We start from the raw sequence: 21,608 nt of genomic DNA, 5'->3' as shown, positions 1-21,608 counted from the left end.
GGAGTTGAAAGCGATATTCCAGGCGCTTCTGGCCTTTCAATTGACCCTGGAAAGATTGGCTGTCAGTCGGACAACACGACAGCAGTGGCCTACATAAATCGACAAGGCGGCACTCGGTGTCAAGCACTGGTCGCAGAGGCCGCTCAGATATGCCACTGGGCCCAGCTACATCTGCAGTTCCTGTCAGCAGCTCACATTTCAGGTCAGAGCAACGTGCAAGCCGATTATCTAAGCAGGAATCAAATCGACCCAGCGGAGTGGGAACTTGCAGACAAAGTATTCCTGCAGATCTGTGCCAAATGGGGGACGCCCGTAGCGGATCTTATGGCCTCAAGCGCAAATGCCAAAGTTCCGTGCTTTTACAGCAGACAGACAGATCCTCGCTCGGCGGGGTTGAATGCCTTGGCTCAACCCTGGCCTCAGGGCCTCCTGTATGTGTTACCTCCGTGGCCCTTGATAGGGCGAGTACTCCTGCAGATTTGGCTACACCAAGGAGAGGTGGTTCTCATCGCTCCGGATTGGCCCAGGAGGCCGTGGTATGCGGACCTCCGGCGGATGCTGGTGGAGGCTTCCCTGCCGTTACCTCTGGAACCGAATCTGTTGTCACAGGGACCTGTAACCATGCAGGACGCCTGCCGCTTTGGTCTTACGGCATGGCTATTGAGAGGGCGCAATTGAGAGACAAGGGTTATTCCAGTAAAGTCATTTCCACTCTCCTACAGGCCCGCAAGCGTTCCACTTCCGTGGCTTATGCCAGGATTTGGCGCCAATTTGAGGCTTGGTGTGCTTCTAAAGCAATCACACCCATTCGGACTTCTGTCTTGCCGATACTTGACTTTTTGCAGGATGGTTTACAAAAAGGCCTTGCCTATAATTCCCTGCGTGTTCAAGTGGCAGCCTTAGCATGTTTTCGAGGGAAGGTCGCTGGCCTCTCTCTGGCTGCTTGTCCGGATGTGGCACGGTTTCTCAGAGGGGTGCTTCGGCTCTGTCCTCCCGTGAGAGCTCCATGCCCGGCCTGGAACCTGGGGTTAGTTTTAAAGGCCCTTCAGTGTTCGCCCTTTGAGCCGCTTAGGCGAGCTTCGGAGAAGGATGTGACCCTAAAGATGGTCTTTTTGGTGTCCATTGCATCGGCGAGACGGATGTCTGAGCTCCAGGCGCTGTCCTGTCGAGACCTATTTCTGCAATTCTCAGAGTCCGGAGTTATGGTACGTACTGTGCCGTCCTTCATGCCTAAGGTGGTTTCAGCATTTCACCTAAACCAACCTATTTTCCTGCCCTCATTTTCTGAAGAGGAGTGTCCAGAATCCTTTGGGCAATTGCACCTCCTAGATGTGCGAAGGGCTGTGTTGCAGTATCTGCGCATGTCAAATGCCTTTTGGGCCTCTGATCATCTTTTTGTTCTGTTATCAGGTCCGCGCAGAGGGTCTCCAGCGTCTAAAGCCACTATAGCCCTTTGGCTCAAGGAAGCTATTTTTTCAGCATATCTGCTGTCTGGCCGGCCTCCGCCTGAAGCCTTTAAGGCACATTCCATAAGAGCGATTTCCTCGTCTTGGACTGAAACTGGAGCACTCTCTCTTCAAGAGATATGTAGTGCAGCTACTTGAGCTTCTAAACTCTCTTTTTGCCCGACATTACAGGCTGGATGTGGCTGCCAGGAGAGACGCGCATTTTGGAGAACAAGTACTGGTGCGTGGTATGGCTTGTTCCCACCCTATCTTGGGATTGCTTTGTTACATCCCACTCGTAATGGATCATCTGCTTGATGACAAGGAAGGGAAAATTAGGTTCTTACCTTGGTAATTTTCTTTCCTTTAGTCATAGCAGATGAATCCATGAGCCCTCCCTCAGTGATTCTTTATGTGATTGATCTTGGTTTTATGTTCAGTTTTTCCTGTAGATATGTTCCCTCATTGGGAGAAGTTGGAAAACCGTCTTCAGGATTTCTGTTCTGTTACAGGAGGTTGAGTTCGTCCCTCCTTTGAATTGTTGCTCCTGTTCTGGGGCGTTCATCCGCTGTGAGGAAAGTTCATGTTGTTATATGTGGCGGTGTCACACTGCTTTGGAAGCTTCAAATACTGAAGATGCAGATGAAGCTAGCTGGCCATGAGGCACTATGGTTTTTCAGTGCTCTCTATCTCCCCCTGCTGGTTGATGGACACAACACACTCGTAATGGATTCATCTGCTATGACTAAAGGAAAGAAAATTACCAAGGTAAGAACCTAATTTTGCCTTCCCCCAATTGCAACTGGGGACAGACTTGATTGTGCCTAAAGGCAGACACGTTGGCAAGGTACAAGAACTGTCTGATTTTAGCGTTTGAGCTTGCATGTAGACTCCAAGAAAATCTGTAGTGAAGTCCAGGTTGTAACCGTGCGATAGAGAAACTAAGACACATTGAGCTGAGGCAATCTTGGTCACTCCTCCAGAAAACTGTAGAGGAGTCCTGCCCAAGGAGTGAAATGAGACTCCATCATTGGGAGATGCAGCAGGCACAGTTAGACCTGGAGTTGAAACTGAGCTCATTATACCAGCAGCCAGGTGGCTCGTTGTAGTGGATTACTTCCAAAAGGCAGGTTTACAAATGTGACTTGGAAACCACATCAGTAGTCTGATGCCTAAGCCAGTGCTAACTTCTTACAGAGAGGGTCAAGAATTGGCTGGTGTGACTGTGCACTAGAACTGCAGCACACTGGAGCTAATAAGTGCAGCCGAGAACAAGAGCCAGATGGCGTAGCAGAATATGGCTGTTGCACCATTGTGCACTACAGATAGCAAGCTGCAGCGGGTCGTGAAGCGGCACCTCTAGAGCTCTGTGCTCACTCTCAGCTGGTTGCAACAACTATTAAGCTATCTCTACACTGAAGTAATTCCTGGCCCACTCCTCATGAAATCTAGGCTATTTTATAAAGACACTTGGGCGGTTTTTTTGTGTGTTTTTTATAAATTTGGCCTAGAAAAGCTGCATACATCGTATTGTAAAGTGTGTCTATAAACTGCAGCTGTACCCAAGCTCCACCTCTTAACACACCTAGACACAATTTGTGTAAAAGTACATGCTTTCTTACTATTGTATGTACCTTTACATGGGGTGAGGGTTAGGAGGGGAAATTTTTTAAGTGGCATTTTACATATGTATACTTTTATATGTGAACAAAAAAGTGTTTAGAAAATTACCATTTAAGCTTCTACTCCTGTCCACACAAATGTATGTTTGCCTGGTGCTCAGCATGCTGCTAATCTGGGCCTGATTTGTAAGAGAGGCTTTGGCCTAAACTAGTGTCATATTTACTTGCAACTAGGAATTAACGAGCAACTGAAGTCACATATGCAATGCTGGTAGTTCATCTTCATGGTTTCATAGGTTAGAACAAATGCTTGGGGCATGCAGGAAGATTGCAGTGGACAATGTATAGAATGAGAGAATGGACAGAGATGAATGGTTAAATTAAGAAACAATTTGAGTGTGTTCTCATTCTGTTTACATCCCCTAAGTGTGTATGTGTGTGTGCACCTCACATGGTGTCCTCTTAAGGACAGGTGGAGCTGACAATCTTAGAGCTCTGGAGTCTGATTTTACTTGTGGCACTTTACAGGTGAATCTTCGAGCGTGTCTTTTGTTGGTGCTCAGTGAGAACAGGGTGCGTTTTCAAAGCTTTGAAGTTCTGCAGTGACTAGCATTTTGCGGTACTGAAACTGAAATTCTGGTAAGATGTTTTTAATACCATCAGAATGTAACAGATTGTTTGTTTTTGTTCTTTGCAATGTACGGTAAATGTTGCTTGTGTGACAGTTCAGCCTTGGAGACTTCAGTTCAAGTTTATCAGCAGATGAATCCAGAGACTTGTGGGTTATGTCCATCTACCAGCAACTGAAGTGTGCTGCATAGGCATTGCTTTTTTTGTATGAAAAAAGGTACCGGTACTCATTATGGGTGGGGGCCCTACCTATGGCTCTGCCCTTATGATAGCCACACCCATGTTAGGCCTTTTACCAACCATGGCGCATTGATAGCTATTCCCTCATCCTCCCCCCCCCCCCCCCCCCCAGTCCCCACCCACTAGCAGAATGGCAGGTATATACACAGTGTTATTTGAAAATCAGGTAAACTCGAGTTGAGAGAGACAGTGGAATGAATGACCAAGGCACATTCGATATCAAGCTAAAAACAGCAAACACTACAGCAACAGGTGAAAAAAAAGAATGGTGTGTTCCACCTAGGTTCTGAAATAAATACGCACACACACAATCATTTCATGTTTTCATTTTGTGCTAATTTGCCTGTTCACATTAATTGTCATCCACAATTGCAACCCATTACAACCTCAGGTCAATGGTAGCAGTAAATCAAGCAGTCATTCACAGGATCAAGGAACTCCAAAGAGCCATCTAGAAAGGCAAACTAATTAGTGAGTTAACACACTGCACTTTTAGTACACGATCAGTTCTCAAGAACCTTAAAATACAGTTTATATTCCTGCCTCGCGCCACCTTGCTGAAGCTACACAACGCAGGCAAAGCACAAAACCTGCGCTTTACCTTGTCTAAAAGCACTTAACTACTCACGCTTTCCCCTAAAAGTTACGAAAACTTGAAGTTTAAGAAGAAGGGAATGTGGCTGCCGAGGAGCAGCCCTGCTCCTCACCTGGGTCAGCGCTCTGCCAGTCGTCTTTGCTCGCCAGGTACAAGGCTTACAGTGGACTTAGGCTCTCTTCCAGTCCACTCTCTGTTTACCCGAAGTTGCAGCGGAGAACCGGCAGGTGGCGGCAGTGAAAGCAGCAAGTAGGCAGGCTCGCCTCCGTCCTGCGCTTCCCCTGCCCTCAGCGTCCCGCCTTCGTGGAAAGGAAATGACATCTGAGGAAGGCGGGACGCTGAGAGGGCAGGGAAGCGAAGGACGGAGGTGAACCTGCTGTTTGCAGCTTTCACTGCTGCCGGTTCGCCGCTGCGACTTAGGGTAAGTAGATTTCTCTTTCTCTTTAACATCAGCAAAATTCGCCCTTTCCTCTCTCAGCACACCACCCGTACTCTCGTCCACGCTCTCATTACCTCTCGCCTGACTACTGCAACCTCCTCCTTACTGGCCTCCCACATAGCCATCTATCCCCCTTCAATCTGTTCAGAACTCTGCTGCACGTCTTATATTCGCCTGAAACCGATATACTCATATCACCAATCTTTTCAGGTCATTTCACTGGCTTCCAATCAGATACCGCATACAGTTCAAGCTTCTCCTTCTTACCTACAAATGCACTCAGTCTGCAGCCCCTCATTACCTCTCTACTCTCATTTCCCCTTACGTTCCCGCCAGTAACCTCTGCTCACAGGACAAATCCCTCCTCTCAGTACCCTTCTCCACCACTCCAGGCTCCGCTCATTCTGCCTCACCTCACCGTATGCTTGGAATAAACTCCCTGAGCCCATACGCCAAGCCCCCTCCCTACCCATCTTCAAATCCTTGCTCAAAGCCCACCTCTTCAATGTTGCTTTCGGTACCTAACCTTTATACCTTTCAGGAAATCTAGACTGCCCCTATTTGACTGACTGTACATTTGTCCTTTAGATTGTAAGCTCCTTTGAGCAGGGACTGTCCTTCTATGTTAAATTGTACAGTGCTGCGTAACCCTAGTAGCGCTTTAGAAATGTCAAGTAGTAGTAGTAGTAGTATTTCCAGGGGGCAGAACGGAAGGTCGGAAAAAATGGTGCCGGTACGCTGTACTGGTGCGTACCGGCACAAAAAAAGCACTGTGCATAGGACAGTATGCTCCTTAGTCAATCAGTATGTTCTTTCTCCAGCAGGCAGAGGATGGGCTCTTGCAAGCTCCTGGTCTCATTTTCAGCTATTGTTCCTGTTCTGGGTTCCCCTGGTTCAGTTGAGCTTGGGGATGTTTAGGCTGCTTGGTGCCTGATTTAGGGTTACCCTTGGTGGTGCCAGGACCCCCCCCTCCCTTTCTCCTGCCAGTCCCCACCCCCCTTCTTCTGCCAGTCCTTCACTTCTCCTTCCTCAGAGGACTTAAACCAGGAGGAAAGTGCCTCAGCATTGCTGAGGGGAGAAATAGGAGAACTAAAACTGCTGCTGCAGCTCTTTTAGGAGGGGGGGCTGCTTCTGCACTCCTGTCAGCGTTAACTGCACAGCCTGGGCAGAGAAACCAGCAAGAGGGATGAGTTCTTTTATGTGTGTACTGCTTTAAATTTTAATTACCTGTTAATTTGACTTTGCAGCTGCATTATTTTCCATATTCCCATGGTGGTGGAGGCTGGTAAGCACTGCTCCCACTGTAGAAAGAGGAGAGCAGCATCTGGGCAGTGTGCGAGTTGTTTTTGGGCTCAAGATGCATTGGCTTTGTCGCGGGAAGCAGTGGGGCCGTTAGATTCTCATGCAGCAGGGTCTTTGAACATCTCTCTCCCACCCCTTCTGCGTCTGTGCTAGCAACCATGGCCATCTGCTGTTAATCTGGGGGATGCTGTTTAGGACATGGGCAGGGTCCTGTTCCTCCTTTAGGGTCTAGTTCTCTCTCTCTGTCTCTCTCTCTCTGTCTCTTTTTTTTTTTTTCCTCCTATGGTTGCAGCTTCTTCACAGGAGGCCTTTCTTCTCCCCAGTTTGGTTTACTTATGCATCGAGCATATCTTATGAAAAGGTCTCCTGTTTTCATAGTGTCCCACAGATCAATCCAGAGATTTGTGGGTTATGTCCCTTTACCAGCAGGTGGAGATAGGTCATGTGCAGCCACCTTACCCAGTATTCTCTCTATCTAGCAGGTGGATGACTATATCTATGGATTGATTGGCTCCTGGCCTGGTCCCCTGAATTTAGTTGAGGTTCTGGGGTCTGAGGTGTCCCAGTCCTGGGACTTGGGTTCACACCTGGTGCTGCCAGGTCCCTCCCTCCCTCCTTCCACCATCACCCCCTCCTCTCTGTCTGACTGGGGATTGTGGTTCTCACTCTCCTGACTTTAAAAAGAGTCTGAGGTTTCTTTTGCTCCGGTGTCCTCTCCTGCCTTTAAAAAAAAAAATGCCGTTTGAGCACTGTAAAGAAACAACTCCCTCAGTCTGATTTGCCCAGCATGGTGAGGTCATTGCCGGTTTGCAGTACTAGCTGAGGGGTGTGAGGACCAACTTGGCATGTGACAGCGATTCCCGAGGGGGTGATAGTCATCTGCGCCGGTGTGGGAGTGACTGGGCTGCTATTGTTACCCTTGTCGGAGATCCACTGTACAGCCCAACTCGTGGAGCAGTGTGCTCCTTCCCAGCTCGTTTTGGCGGGCACAGGGCAACTGTTTTCTTGTATGCATGCTCGCCTCTTGGCGCCATCCTTATTACCATGCCACATGGCAATGCTGAAGTGCCAGCGCTCCCCTGGGCCCAATTTTGCTTGCGATTTAGCAGTTCCATAGCGTCCCAAAGATCAATCCAGAGACTTGTGGGTTGTGTCCCTCTACCAGTAGGTGGAGGATAGAGAGAACCTCCAAGGTTGCTATATGTAAACCTCGGTATTCCAGTAGGTGGATGATAGAGAGAACCTCCAAGGTTTGCTATATGAAACCTCGGTATTCCAGTAGGTGGAGATAGAGAGAACCTCCAAGGTTTGCTATATGTAAACCTCGGTATTCCAGTAGGTGGAGATAGAGAGAACCCTCCCAAGGTTTGCTATATGTAACCTCGGTATTCCAGTAGGTGGAGATAGAGAGAACCTCCAAAGTTTGCTATATGTAAACCTCGGTATTCTCTATCTAACAGGTGGAGGGACATCCTTTGTGTAGCTCTGGTTTGATCTGGCTACTGGTGTCCTTTGGGCCTAGTTTAGCACAGACAGGGTTGAGTGGCTGTTTGCAGCTTTGTGGTGCACACCTGGTGGTGCCAGGTCCCTCCCAGTCTCCCCTACCTTTCCTCCATCGCCCGGGGCTGTTGGCCTGATCCGGGTGTTTCCTTTCTCTCCTGAAACAAAAAAAAAAAGGGAAGCGTCCCTTTAAGAGCCTTTGTTTTATTTAATTATACGGAGAAGCTAGACGAACTGCTGAGTCAATTTTGGGGCAGGCGTTTGTGAAGCATGTCAGTGCCTTCTGAGGCGGCTAAGCGCTGCTTGTGGTGTGGGGGCCAGAGAGCAGCGTCAGGGGAGTGTGAGTCCTGCTGTCATCCTGTAGCGGGGTGCTCAGCACGACAGGGGTTCCCCTCAGGCGTCCGGTGAATCGGAAGCGCAGGGGATAGTTTCGGCGGTTCCTCGGAGCAGTTAGTGCATCGTGCGTTGGCGAGCACCATTTTCTCCTTTCAGGTGTGACCTGCTCCACACGTGGCAGTTGACAGGAGGCACAGCGCGCTTCTGTGGCACAGGCTCTGATGGATGGAAGCGATTTAGAGGGAGCAGGGAAGTCCCTTTCGGTTCCTTTTTCCCTGGATTTTGTTTTATTGATGCATTCCTTAATCACAGCGGTCACTAAAAAAAACACTCTCCCTGTGGAGGGTGGCAGGGCGCTGAAGGACCCTCAGGATCGTAAGAGACTAAAGCTGTCCTTTGAAGTGGCTGCCCTTTCCCTGAAAGCCTCAGTTTGTGGCTGTTATGCGGCGCAGGCATGCTTATTGTGGGTACAGAAAAGCCTCCTCTCCGGAGGAACTCGTGGCTATTTTGCCGGCCTTAGAGTCTGGTTTAGCCTTCCTTGCAGATCTCCTTTATGAACTTTTGAGGGCTTTGGCGAAGGAGGTTTCCCTAGCGGTCACTGCACGTCGTTAGCTTTGGTTGCGGCATTGGGCTGGCTAGGAAAGCTTCCTTTTAGGGGAAAGCTTTTGTTTGGAACAGACCTAGAACAGATTGTGAAGGACCTTGGTGACTCCAAGGGCCAGTGCCTCCCGGAGTACAGGTCCAAGTCTGTGTGACCGGCGTGACCTAGACCTAGGTTTAGGGATACCTGGCGTTACCTCCCAGGTTGTGGGACCTCCTTTCAGAGAGCAAGGTTTTCTCAGAGGCCTCAGCCCTTTCAAGGTGACAGGCGGGCCTTCCTCTCCAGTAACAGAAACCAGCCCGCAGCCAGATCCGCCCAATGATGGGGCCCTGGTCCATCTCCAGCTGGTTATTGGGGGCAGGCTGTCCCTATTCCTGGCGGAGTGGACCAGGGTAACATCCGACGGATGGGTGGCCTAGTGGTTAGGGTGGTGGACTTTGGTCCTGGGGAACCGAGGAACTGAGTTCGATTCCCGGCACAGGCAGCTCCTTGTGACTCTGGGCAAGTCAGTTAACCCTCCATTGCCTGCCATGAGTGGGAAAGCGTGGGGTACAAATGTAACAAAAACAAAAAAAAATCAGAGACGGCTACAAGTTAGAATTGGCTTGTCCTATAGTAGACTCTTTGTTCTGGAATCTCCTGGCAAATCTCCCCCCAAGGTGTTCTGGAATCTCCTTGCAAATCTCCCGCCAAGGTGCGGGCGGTTCATCACACCCTCCTCAACTTACAACGACTGGGTGCCGCCCAGCCTGTACCCCCTGCAGAAAGAGGGTGCGGTCGATACTCCATTTATTTTGTGGTGCCAAAAAAGGGCGGTTCTTGGCGACCTGTCCTAGATCTCAAGTGCGTCAACAGGTCCTTATGGGTTTGGCATTTCCGCATGGAAACACTCTGCTCAGTGATCGCAGCGGTACAGCCAGGGGAGTTTTGACGTCTCTCGATCTCAGAGGCCTATTTACACATTCCAATTTGGCCTCCCCACAGGCGTTTTCTTTGCTTTGCAGTGCTCTGTCGTCATTTCAATTCAAAGCGATGCCCTTCGGCCTAGCCACAGCACCTCAGACCTTTTCCAAGGTCCTCGTCGTAGTGGCGGCCTATCTCAGGAAGGAAGGGATTCAGGTCCGTCCTTATCTAGATGAGTGGCTTGTGCGGACGTTGTCTTTTGAGGAGAGTCGGCGGGCAACCGGCAGAGTGGTCGGCTTGCTTCAATCGCTTGGTTGGGTGATCAGCTTCCAAAGTGCAGCCTAACGCCTTCCCAGACACTGGAATACTTGGGAGTGTGCTTCAATACCCAAACAAGGATAGTTTCTCTTCAGCTTGAGCACAACAGTTACAAGGTCAGTTGCGAGCTCTGTTCTAAACTCCGAATTTGCAGGCTTGGGACTATGTACAAGTTCTAGGTTCCGTGGGCCTCCACCTTGGGCCAGAGCTCACATGCCCCCCCTGCAGTGGCACCTTCTGAGCCATTGGTCTCTGCTATTACGAGGTTCGGGTGCCATATTCGGCCCGTCTGCACACAATCATGCACTGGTGGTTCATTCAAAAGAATCTGCTGTCAGGCATTCCTCTGGCAACCCCGGAATGGAAGATCGTGACCACAGATGCGTTGCTGTCTGCCTGGGGGGCTCATTGCCTCAACAGACGGCCCAGGCCATTTGGACCTTGACGGAGGCGTCATGGTCCATCAATCGCGGTTTGTCTGGCCCTTCGGGAGTTTCTGTCTCTGCAGTTGCCTAGATCGAGGTCTCTCGGACAATGCGATGGCGATCGCCTATGTGAACCGTCAGGGGGGCACCAAGAGTGCACCAGTAGTGCGTGAGGTGGCTCTGATCTGCCGTTGGGCAGAGACTCATCTCTCTCTTGATGGCGGCTCATATAGCAGGGTCACAGAATGTGCAAGCGGACTTTCTCAGTCGCCACCAGTTGGAGCCAGGGGAGTGGATACTCTCCCTTCTGGCCCCCGTTGGGGGATGCTGGTGATGGACTTAATGGCCACCGCATTCAATGCGAAGGTTCCTCGTTTCTTCAGCAGGGGAGAGACATCTGGGCTCTTCTTCAACCTTGGCCCAGGGGCCTGTTCTATGCCTTTCCCCCGTGGCCAATGGTGGGCAGGTTACTGACTCGCATTGCCAGTCATCCCGGTTGAGTGATTCTGGTGGCCTCGGATTGGCCCAGACGTCCCTGGTACGCAGATATGGTCAGGCTCCTGTTCGATTGTCCTCTCTGGCTACTGGCACAGGACAGTCTCCTGCTGCAGGGACCAATCATGATGGAGGATCCCTCCCCCTTTGTTCTTACGGCCTGGCCCTTGAAAGGGCGGTTGAAAAGGAAAGGGTATCCGTACGCGGTTATCGCTACGATGCTGCAGGGTAGGAAAAGATTCCACCTCGATAGCTTATGCTAGGGGTGTGGTGTACCTTCGATTCGTGGTGTGCGAGTTCTGGATTGTCAGCGGCTTTGGCTTCAGTATCGGTTATCCTCGCGTTTCTTCAGGAGGGTGTACAGAAATCTGTCTCGTTGAGTTCTATTAAGGTGCAGGTGGCAGCTCTGGCGTGCTTTAGAGGCTGGCTTCAGGGGGCATCCATTGCCTCCCACCTGAATGTGGTTTGTTTCTTGAGGGACGTAAATCGGTTGCGTCCTCGTGCAGTTCTGCCATCCTGGAACCTTTAATCTAGTTCTCAAAGCGCTTCAGCGTCGTCCTTTCGAGCCCTTATCGGGGATTATGGTTAAGGATCTCACCTTGAAGGCGATTTTCCTAGTTGCCATTACTTCGGTTCGGAGAATTTCAGAGTTGCAGGCTCTTTCTTGCAGAGACCCGTTCCTGCATTTATGGAGGCGGGGGTATCGATTATGACAGTTCCTTCGTTTTTTGCCCAAGGTGGTTTCTCGTTTCCACTTGGGGCAGTCCCTGCATTTGCCGGCTTTTTGCCAGTGAGATTACCCCAAGCAATTCCGGGCGCTGCCTCGACATGACGGGCTCTTCTTAGTATTTGGAGGTGCCAAATGAATTTGGTCTTTCTGACCATCTCTTCATCCTTTTTGGAGGCAGTAGAAGGGTCATATGGCTTCCAAGGCCACCATAGCCCATTGGGTGTGGGATTGCCATCACTTCGGCGTACGTGGCATTGGGCAAGCAAGCCCCTGCGCACGTTTGTGCTCATCTACGCGAGCTCAGCCTTCCTCCTATGCAGAGTCCCATGTTGGTTTCTCTGGAAGATATTTGCAGAGTCGCTACATGGGCTTCGGTCTATAGATTCACTCATCATTATCGGGTTGGATGTGGCAGCTCAGCAGATACAGTGTTTTGGCTCGTCAGTGATTTTCTGCTAGGTTGGGGAGTCCGCCCTACTTGAGGAATGCTTGGGTACATCCCGCAAGTCTCTGGATTATCTGTGGGACTTTATGGAAGGAAAAATGATTCTTACATGATTTTCCTTTCCATTAGTCCCAACAGATCAATCCAGAGGGCCCCCCCCCCCCACTGGATTTACTGTCTGCAGTTTTGTTTTGGTTAGTTTTATCGGGTTCAGCGTTCTGAATGTTCCTTCATTTGATTAATAATAAAATAAATATAGAACTGTTTCCATTCCACTGCTTTGGTCCAGGGATATGGGACTAGGTTTGTATGGGCACAAGGATCCTCTTTCTTGGATATTCCCCCATGGGCCTGATTCCGTGGAGCACTGTATTCCTTCAGGGGTTCCTTCTCTGCGTTGGACCCCATCTCTGTGGTTCCCTTCAAGACAGCTTAGTCTCAATGGGTGATTTCAACACAGCCTTCTGCTGATATTTCATAAGTTCTCTCTCACTGGAAGTGGCAATCTGCAGCTTGTAAGCTGCTAGGGTGTGCTGTAGCTGGCGGCAACAGATTTCAGATCCTTTCCAGAAGGCTTTCCAGAATTGGTCTTCCCTTTTTCTCCTGCCCCCTGTGAAGGGGGGTGTTTCTGCAGCTTCTGTGCCTTCTATTTACCTGAGGAACTGGAGGAAGGGGACATTTTGCAGGATGAGGCAGGTGATCCCTGAGCTCTCTGTGTATTTCATAAAGATGAACTGCACTCTTTCAGCACTAGTGCCCTGCAAGTGCTGAATATTTTATCTCTGGACTCTCAACACTGTCTTCATCTAATTCTAAAATGGCCAGCACAAAGAAGCCTCCAAAATCCTTTCTGGTCCATGGGGCTATGAAGGAGTTTATATCTGTGCAATGGGCCACTCTTGATTCAGAACAATGTTTCTCAGGAGGAGCTGGAGAAGTTGGATGCTCTAAGGCGGATACCCTGGTGGCCGCATTGACTGAAAGGACTACCCTTTTGGTGGAAGATGGCATAGCTCTAAAGATGTCTAAGATAGGAAGTTGGAATTCTCTGTTAAGCTGCCCTTTGAAGTTATAGCTCTCTCTAGGCAGCCGTTTGCAGTTCTTATGCAGCTAGAGCGTGCCTTAGCTGGGCCAGTAAGTGGCAGATGCCTGCTCTGTTTCTGAGCCACAGGCTCCTTTTGAGTTTCCTGCTATGGATAAGGAGATGGGGTTAGTCTATCTGGCTAACTATTTGTATGATCTTATCAGAGCTTCGGCCAAACAAATAGCCTTGGCCGTTGCTTCTAGATGCTTGTTGTGGGGAAAATGCTGCTTTCAGGCAGCACCTTATGAAGCTTTTCTTTTAGGGGAAGCTTTTTGGTGGGAGGATTTGGAAACTGTGGGTGAGATGCACAGCAGCACCCAGTAAATATTGGTGCCGCTGGAAAAATTACCAGGTTGCAAACAGTTACCAATGTAGAAGGGGATCGCATGTAAATGAGATGCACGGATCCCCTTTCGTGTATCAATAGCTGTTTGCCACTGAAATCTGTCAAATGCATTTGACAGCTTGCACAAATCCTTATGGTCAGTGGACCCCCCCCCCCCCCCCCCCAGGATCTCTTAAAATTTCTTGGTGAACTGCCTCCCAACCCCCCTCCCCACACACCCACATAAGATCTGCAGGAGGGCAGGAGCAATGCCTCTGGATGCACCCTTCCAAAATGCCTCTGTCCGGTGCATCCTGTGGTGCACTGGGCTGGTGCTGGGCGCCACAATTCTGCCCTTCTGCCTCCTGCGGGTCTAAGATCATGGGAGGTCACTAGACCACCTGGGAGTGATGGTTATAGTAAGGGGGGGGGGGAGTATCGAGGCGGTCCACTGGACCACAAGAGTTCTTTTGCATGAGGGGTGTCCGGGTCCATTGAACCACCATGGAATTTTTAAGAGATTTTTGGGGGTGGGGGGTGGGGAGGGATTGGGAGGGTTAGGAGGCAGTCCAGTGGACCACCAGGGATTTTTGGTTCAGGGGTCCTGGGAGAGGAGAGGGTAGAGATCACAAACAGGCAGCCTTTGCAGCTGCCTGTTTCCTTCTTCTCCGACAGCTATAGAGCAACCGTAAAATCTAGATCGGATTTTACGGTCGCTCTGAAGCTGTGCATCACACGGAATGCTCATAAGAATATTAATGAGCTTGTTTGTTATACGTTTGTATAGGGTTCTTGGTGACTGCTAACGGCACACGTTAGAGCCATAGAAAAAACCCTTTGTGCATTATTCAGTGGAGATTGTTTGCTTTAGACTGGCTACAATTAGTTTAAAGCAAACATTGACAGCACAGTAAGCTTTGTGCATCGGGGCTGTGTCGAGGATTTGGGGGAATTCTAAGTCTCGCTGTTTGCCTGAGGACAAACCTTGAAGCTCCTTTCGGTCAGGCCGCTCTCGTCTTAAGGACTCCAAGTGGTACAAGCCCGGTTCCTTTGGTTCCTTCCAGAGGCCGAGATACCAGTCCGAACAACCCTTTTGTTCGGAAAAGTCAATGCTGGCTCAGTCTGCGAGATCCTCCCCTGCCTCTCATCCTTCACAATGATGGGGTTCCAGTTTATTCTTCGTCAGAGATCATAGGGGGCGTCTTGCCCGATTTATAAGGAGTGGACCAAGATTACTTCAGACCAGTGGGTCTTCGACATTACAAGAGAAGGTTACAAATGTAGAGTTCTTCTTTCTCTCCTGTCACAGATTTATTTCTTGGAATCGCCGTGCAAAGCCGTTGCGCAAATCAGTGGTAGTCTGCCTCCCTCTTCGGGTCTCTGCAAGGAGGATAGGAGCGGTTATTCATTTCCTTTCCACAGGCAGGGTCAGGGCTTCTATTCCATTTACTTTGTTGTTCCAAAGAAAGCAGGCTTTTATCACCAGGTGCTCAATCTCAAGCATGTCAACCATTTTTGCATGGAAACCCTCCGATTGGTAATGGCGGCTTTGAGGAGGGAGAATTTCTGGCCTCCCGGGAATCTCGAGCTGTACTTTTCGTATTTACATTGGCCTCCACATCAGTGATTCTAGGGAAGCATTTTCAGTTCTGAGCGATTCTGCTCGGACTTTATACAGCTCTCTGACCTTCTCCAAAGCCATCGTGGTGGTAGCAGCATTTCTGAGGACGGAAGGTAGGTATACACACTCCATCCCTATCTGGATGACTGACTGATCAGGGCCATCTTCCATTCATGAGAGTAATCAGGTGACGCTCCAGAGTGACCCTTCTTAGTTGCTGTGTTGGGTAATCAATTTCTCCAAGAGCCATTCGATTCCCACACTATCTCTGGAGTATTTGGGATTTGACCAGTCGTAGGGGGGAAGTGTTCCTGACAGATCTTGGACAGAATGAGAATTCAAAATTGGATCCATCTGGTTGTTGGAGACTTCGAAAACATGAGATTATGTTCAAGTTCTGGGCTCCATGGCGGCAATGATTGCTATGGCTCCTTGGCTCAGTGCTCTCACATGTGCACTCTTCAGCAGTTCTTGGTGACCTGTTGGCCTCCCCTATCTCAGGCTATCAACTCCACCTTCCCTGTATTTGGCAGGTGAAAACCACTAGCATTTTGAGGTGGTTGCAATCCAGCCAATCTGTCGGGGGGGGGGGGGGGGGGGGGCTTTGTCCTCCCTGTCTTGGATGGTGGTAGTGACTGGTGTTAACTTTTCAGGCTGGGGAGCCCATTGTCTTGGTCACAGTGCCCCTGGGCCTCTGGAATGAAATGGAGTCAATTTGTCCTATCATTTGTCTGAAACTCCAGGCAGTCCGCAAGGTACTTCTGGTATTCCAGTGCTTTCTAAGGGACAAGCCAGTGCGGATTCTTTCGGATAATCTTATGACAGTGCTTAGCTGGCGGAGTCTCACCTCCTGCTGTCCTGGGCAGAAACACACTTGCTCCAGATTTCTGCAGCTCACTTTGTGAGATCTCTCAATGTCCAGGTGGTTTTTTTGAGCAGGAGCTCCCTGGATCTGGAAGAATGAGAGCTCTCCATGGAAGTTTTCAACTTGATAACGAGGGAGTGGGGCACTCCAGTTCTAAATCTCATGGCATCCTGACACAATGCCAAGGTTCCCAGATTCTTTAACAGAAGAAGAGTAGGGGTTCTGAGGGCATCGACGTTCTTCTTTAGCTATGGCCGAGAGATCTTTTCTGTGTTTTTCCTTGGGCTATTATAAGGAGAGTCCTTCACGGAATCCTCCTTCATTTAGGCCTGGTACGTCTCGTTGCCCTGGATTGGCCCCGAAGACCTTGGTATGCAAATTTGGTTCATCTTTGGTGGACACCCCTTTTTGCCTTCCACTGCTTCAGAATCTTTTGGTTCAAGGCCTGATCCAAATGGAGGATCCATCCTCTTTTTGAAAAGTCAAAGTTGAGGAAGGTAGGTTACTCTGATACTATCATTACCACTTTGCTGCAGTCAAGGAAGAGGTCTACCTCTTCGATGTAGGTTAGAGTTTGGAGACTCTTTGAGGGCTTGGCATTCAGCGAGGGTGGTGTCTTCCTTTCAGGTGACCCTGCCTCACATTTAGCTCTCTTGCAGGAAGTCTTTGAGAAGGGGCAGCCCTGGCTTGTTACTGTGGTCGGCTTCAAAATTTATTTTCTGACCGCACATCCTGATATTGTTTTTCTGAAGGGGGTTGATTGAGTCAAGCCTCCACGTCTCCATCCTTGATACTGAATGGTATCTTAATTTGGTCCTATGCTCTCTTCAGAGGGCACCATTTGAACCACTTCGGAAGGTTACACGTAAAGACCTTACCTTGAAGTTGTTTTTTCTGGTGGCTATAACATCTGCTCAGCAGATTTTTGACTTACAAGTACTGTCTTGTCGATATCCCTTTTTAAGCTTTGCTGAGGCGGGTATCATCATTTGGACTGTTTCTTCTCTGCTTCCTCAGGTACTCTTCCTTTCTTCCACCTGAACCAACCTTTGTTTCTTCCATCCTTCATGAAGGAGGATTTGGGAAGGATTTGACTTCTTAAATTTGCTTGACGTACGCTGGGTGCTCATTTAGTACCTGCAAACTACTAATGAATTTTTGTGCTCTGGGTGGGTCGAAATTGGTGGGCTGCAGCATCTAAGCCAACCAGTGCTTGTTGGATTAAAGCAGTGGTTCCGAAACCTGGTCCAGGAGGCACCCTCAGCCAGTCAGTCAGGTTTTCAGGATATCCACAATGAATATCCCAAAAAACACACAGGCAGATATCTGCAAGATCCAGAACAGCAGAAGAGAGCAGGCCAATATGATGAAGTAAAACAAAATGTATTCAACGCAGATGTTTTATGAACTACAAACAACTGTTCTCTAACATGCCTATGTTTCGCTCTCTCAAGGGCTGTGTCAGGGTCTTAAACGTAAATCAACGGAATCTATTCAGTGTTTTCTTGTCGGGTCAACACTGTCAAGAGTCTGTCTACAGTTATCTTACGGCTTCGCTTCTCTGCTAAGAAGTCAGTCTACGCTCCTGCTTTATTTGGCATCCATTACTCCAACAAAAGTTCAGTCCACTATCCACTGTAGTTCTCCAACAAAAGGTCAGTCTATTCATCTGGCAACAGTCTCCAGCAGAAGTGGACTGACTTGTTGGAGTACTACAGTGGATTATGGCCTGACCTTTGTTGGAGTAGTGGACGCCGAATAGAGGAGGACCGTAGATCGACTTCTGATCAAAGGAACGAATCCAGAAAACAATGGTTGACAGAGATTCTTGATAGTGCCAACCAGATAGGGAAAACTGACTAGCTCCTGCTGGTTTGTGTTAAGCCCTTGATGCATCCCTTGAGAGGTCGAAACATGGTCATGTTGGGCGGTTAGAGAACAGTTGTTTGTAGTTTTTAAATATCTGCATTGAATAAATGTTGTTTAAGTTCATCAAGTTGGTCTGCTCTTCTTTCTACTATCCACAATGAATATTCATGAGAGATTTGTATGCAAATCTCATGAATATTCATTGTGGAAATCCTGAAAACCTGACTGGCTGGGTTTGCCTCCGGATCAGGTTTGATAACCACTACATTAAAGAATCCATTGCTTCTGCTTATATTCTTATGGCAAGCAGCCATCAGCTTCTCTCAGGGCTTTGTCAACCAGAGCTGTTGTGACATCCTGGGCAACAACTTGGGTGTACTCTTTTCATGAAATCTGCAGAGCAGCAACATGGTCCTGTTTGCATATTTTTTATAAGCCTTGTCATTTGGATGATTCAGTGTGGTCGGAAGCATCCTTTGGGGCCTTGGTGCTCTCTGTGGTGTGGCTGATTCTCTTCTGTTTGAGGACTGCTTTGCTACATCCCACATGTCTCTAGATTTACCTGCTGCTATGGACAAGGAAGGAAAATTATGCCTTACTTGATAAATTTTATTTCCTTTAGTTACAGTGATAATCCAGAGACCCACCTTGGCATGTTTTTCTCTGTCAGAGTTCTGTTGCAGTTTTAGGTGCATAGAGCGCTGATTGTTACCTCATTGATATTCGATTCTGTGAGGGAGAAGTGCTGAGCTCTATAATTTGCTTTCTGATTTGTTATGAGACATACTGATTGACCAAGGAGCATACCATCCTATATGTGGCACACTTCAGTGTTCTTTATCTCCACCTGCTGGTAGATGGACATAAACCCACAAGTCTCTGGATTCATCTGCTGTGACTAAACAAAAGAAAATTATCAGGTAGGTTTCCTTGGGTGCTGGCTTCTTTGCATCATACCTTGATGTTATCTTGGTGGCTGTCCTGTTGCTTGTTTCTGTCCATATATTACAACTTTTCCTGAGATGCTGTAAGTCATTTCCTGTAATTTGTTGTTCCTGTGTGCTCTCTCACGTGCTTTTTTTTTTTTTTTTGAGCTTCCCAAGGTTTTGCATTTTTCTAAGATCAGAACTGGATAATGTGTATTTTTATAGTAAACTTTATTGTGATAAATAGTATGAATCAGTATAATATAAAACCAGCGGAGGACTGTGTCATTGGGATCCATGCAACTCATATATTTCCACAAGCAAGAATAAGCATTTTCAGAGGCTATGGTTAGTTTGTGGGAAATATATAAGTACTAGTAAAAGAGGGGGTCCGTTTCCAACAGAAATGAAACGGGTGCTAGCAAGGTTCCAGGGCCCCCTCCCTCCCTCCCTCTCTCCTCCGAGTTCCAGCCCCCCAACCGGCACCCCTCCCTGTCCTCCGAGTTCCAGGACCCCCCTCCCCTTCGAGTTACAGGCCCCTCCTCCCCTTCAGTTCCAGGACATCCTTCCCCCTCCCCCCCTCTTGTCCACTACCCTCAGAGTTCCATGCACCCACTGTCCGTCCGAGTTCCACAACCCCGTGCCTCCCTCCGTCTCTGTCTGTGGCCTCCCTGTGGAAGCAGGACGTGTGTGGCTGCCCCTCCCATTCGTAAGTGCCGGCTGTTCTGTAAAACATTTTACCTCCTGGTCCGCGGCAACAGTGAAGTTGAGCAGGCACGGCGCTTCAGACTGCCTTTGCTTTCGCTTCTGTTTCAGCTGTGCCTCTGGTCCCGCCCTCATTTCCTGTTTGCGGAAGGGCGGTACCAGAGGCACAGCTGAAACAGAAGTGAAGGCAGTCGAAGCGCCGTGCCGTGCCTCCATTTTCACTGTTGCCGGCGGACCAGAGTAAAATGTTTTAAAGAAAGAACAGCCGGCACTTACGAAGGGGAGGGCTGCCGCACAAGTCCTGCTTGCACTCGGAGGCCACAGGAGAGGAGGGAGGGAGGCGCGGGGCGGTGGATTCAGAGGAGAGGGGGTGGCGTGGAACTTGGACGACAGCTGAAGGAGGGAGGGAGGTAGGAGGCTGGTGGAACTCGCAGGAGAGGGGGGCCGTGGAACTCGGACGGGAGTGGAAGGAGGGAGGTAGGGGATCAAGGAACTCGGGGGCCCGATTCTGTACGCACCTCCGGTGGCTGGTGCTAGCTTCCCTCCCCTCGTCACTTCCCATTGGTCTGGCCTGTGACGTCATCCCCAGGGCGGACCAGTGGGAACTGTTACGAACCCAGGCATCCAGATGGAGGTGCAAATTATTATATAGGATAGTTGTTTTAAAGCTAGACCAGCCCAGCAGATAGAGGTAGGGGAACTCAACTCTCTTCCAGTGACATCACTGGTATAAGGGCTGGTGCAGTCTGGAAACTTTCAGTATTTCTTATCCTCCTGTTAGACCACTCTAGCTTACATTTGTCAGATTCCAGCACAAAGAAAAGGATTTCATCTAGTTCTCATTGGTGCTGAGGGAGCACAGTGCAGGGCATCGAGCAGAGGCTTGCATATTCTAGCATGTTTCCCCATTGAATCATGGGGAATTAGCTCAGGCTTAATTTCTGTATCTCTACCTGCTGGTTGATGGACACAATTATTCCCACGAGTTCTGGAATAGCAGGAAAGACTAATGGAAAGAAAATTAATGAGGTAAGACCTAATTTCTCCATGCTGTTTCTGAAACATACACTTCAACACGGAGCATGGAGGAGGCTTGGAGCTGACGTTAGTTGCTTCAGTGTCTATTTCCAGTACATCAGGGAGGAAACTTCATAGAGGGGATCCTTGGTGTTTGGTAATGATGGATGCTTGACCATGGCTTTCAGTAAATGTGAAACGGGCAGAAACTCAGGCTTCTCTGACACTTGTCTTCTATGAGTCCGAGTAAGAACGCTCATGGGATTCTAAGGAGGAGCTGAGAGTTTCTTGGAGGAGAGGTCCACTGGTCTACCTTCAGATCCTTCCCCACCAGAGGATTTCTTTCATTGATTTATGTGTATATGTCTTAAGCCGTCCCATTTCATTTAGGCAGAGGAAGAGCCCAGGGCAGGAACATGGTTTAGGGGTTCTTAACCTTTTTGGTTCCTGTGTACTCTTTTACAGATTAGTGAAACTCTGCATCCCCTAGAAAGTTTCATTAAACTTGTCTCAGATTTCAGGACCCTTCTCTGCACTGCCATTTGACTTTGAGAATATAGGAACCCCTACTTAAGAACTGCTCCAATTACTCACCCCCTCCCCAAGGAGCTGTGACAGTGGGAGACCCTCCCCCCACCCCATGTCTCATTAATAGATGTTTGATCTATGTACAGAGTCCAGAAGGTCCAGGATTCAAAAAAACTGCAGCTTCCTCACCATTTCATGATAGTTGAATCATTCTCCAAAAGAGCCAAGAGTTCCAAGACTTGCTTCTTGCTGCCTCCTGCAAGGGGAGGCTAGGATATTTAAGTCTTTCGAGAAGAGTGTTCATAATGTTGTTCTCCTTTCCCGTATAATATCCTTCCATCATTCCATGGAGCATGCACTGAACATTGTGCACAGTATTTCAGATTTGTGGATACTTTTCCTAGGGATAAGCCGAGGAAATCAAATCAATTCTTGTATACCCTGATAGCTCCTTTCTAGGGTTCAGTGCAGTTTACATTCTAGATGAGACAAAAGCCGATAATGTTAGTGTGAGGTATGAGAGCAATTAGAGACCTTGGTGTAATGTATGAGACCAAAACATTATAGGAAAGGGTAATGGATGATATTAGGAGGTAGGTCAGTGGATTGTTATGAAGCAGTCTTTGGAAAGAGAGAGATTTT

The 21,608-nt window shown here is 48.8% G+C and overlaps 1 protein-coding gene across 5 annotated transcripts in view; it reads left to right on the top strand.

The window, feature by feature from the left end:
- Positions 1-21,608, top strand: part of SPOP (speckle type BTB/POZ protein) — a 302,309-nt gene that overhangs the window by 45,348 nt on the left and 235,353 nt on the right. For 4 of the 5 annotated variants that reach the window (XM_030221291.1, XM_030221294.1, XM_030221293.1 and 1 more), the window contains exon 2: positions 3,596-3,706. The exons of the other annotated variant lie outside the window; for it this stretch is intronic. The gene's annotated coding sequence lies outside the window, so the exon portion shown is untranslated. The remainder of the gene's footprint in view (positions 1-3,595; positions 3,707-21,608) is intronic. 5 annotated transcript variants of the gene reach the window in all.

This window comes from Microcaecilia unicolor, chromosome 12, assembly GCF_901765095.1.
Source record: "Microcaecilia unicolor chromosome 12, aMicUni1.1, whole genome shotgun sequence".
Lineage (NCBI taxonomy): Eukaryota > Metazoa > Chordata > Amphibia > Gymnophiona > Siphonopidae > Microcaecilia > Microcaecilia unicolor.
This window is presented reverse-complemented; position numbering and strand designations above follow the sequence as displayed.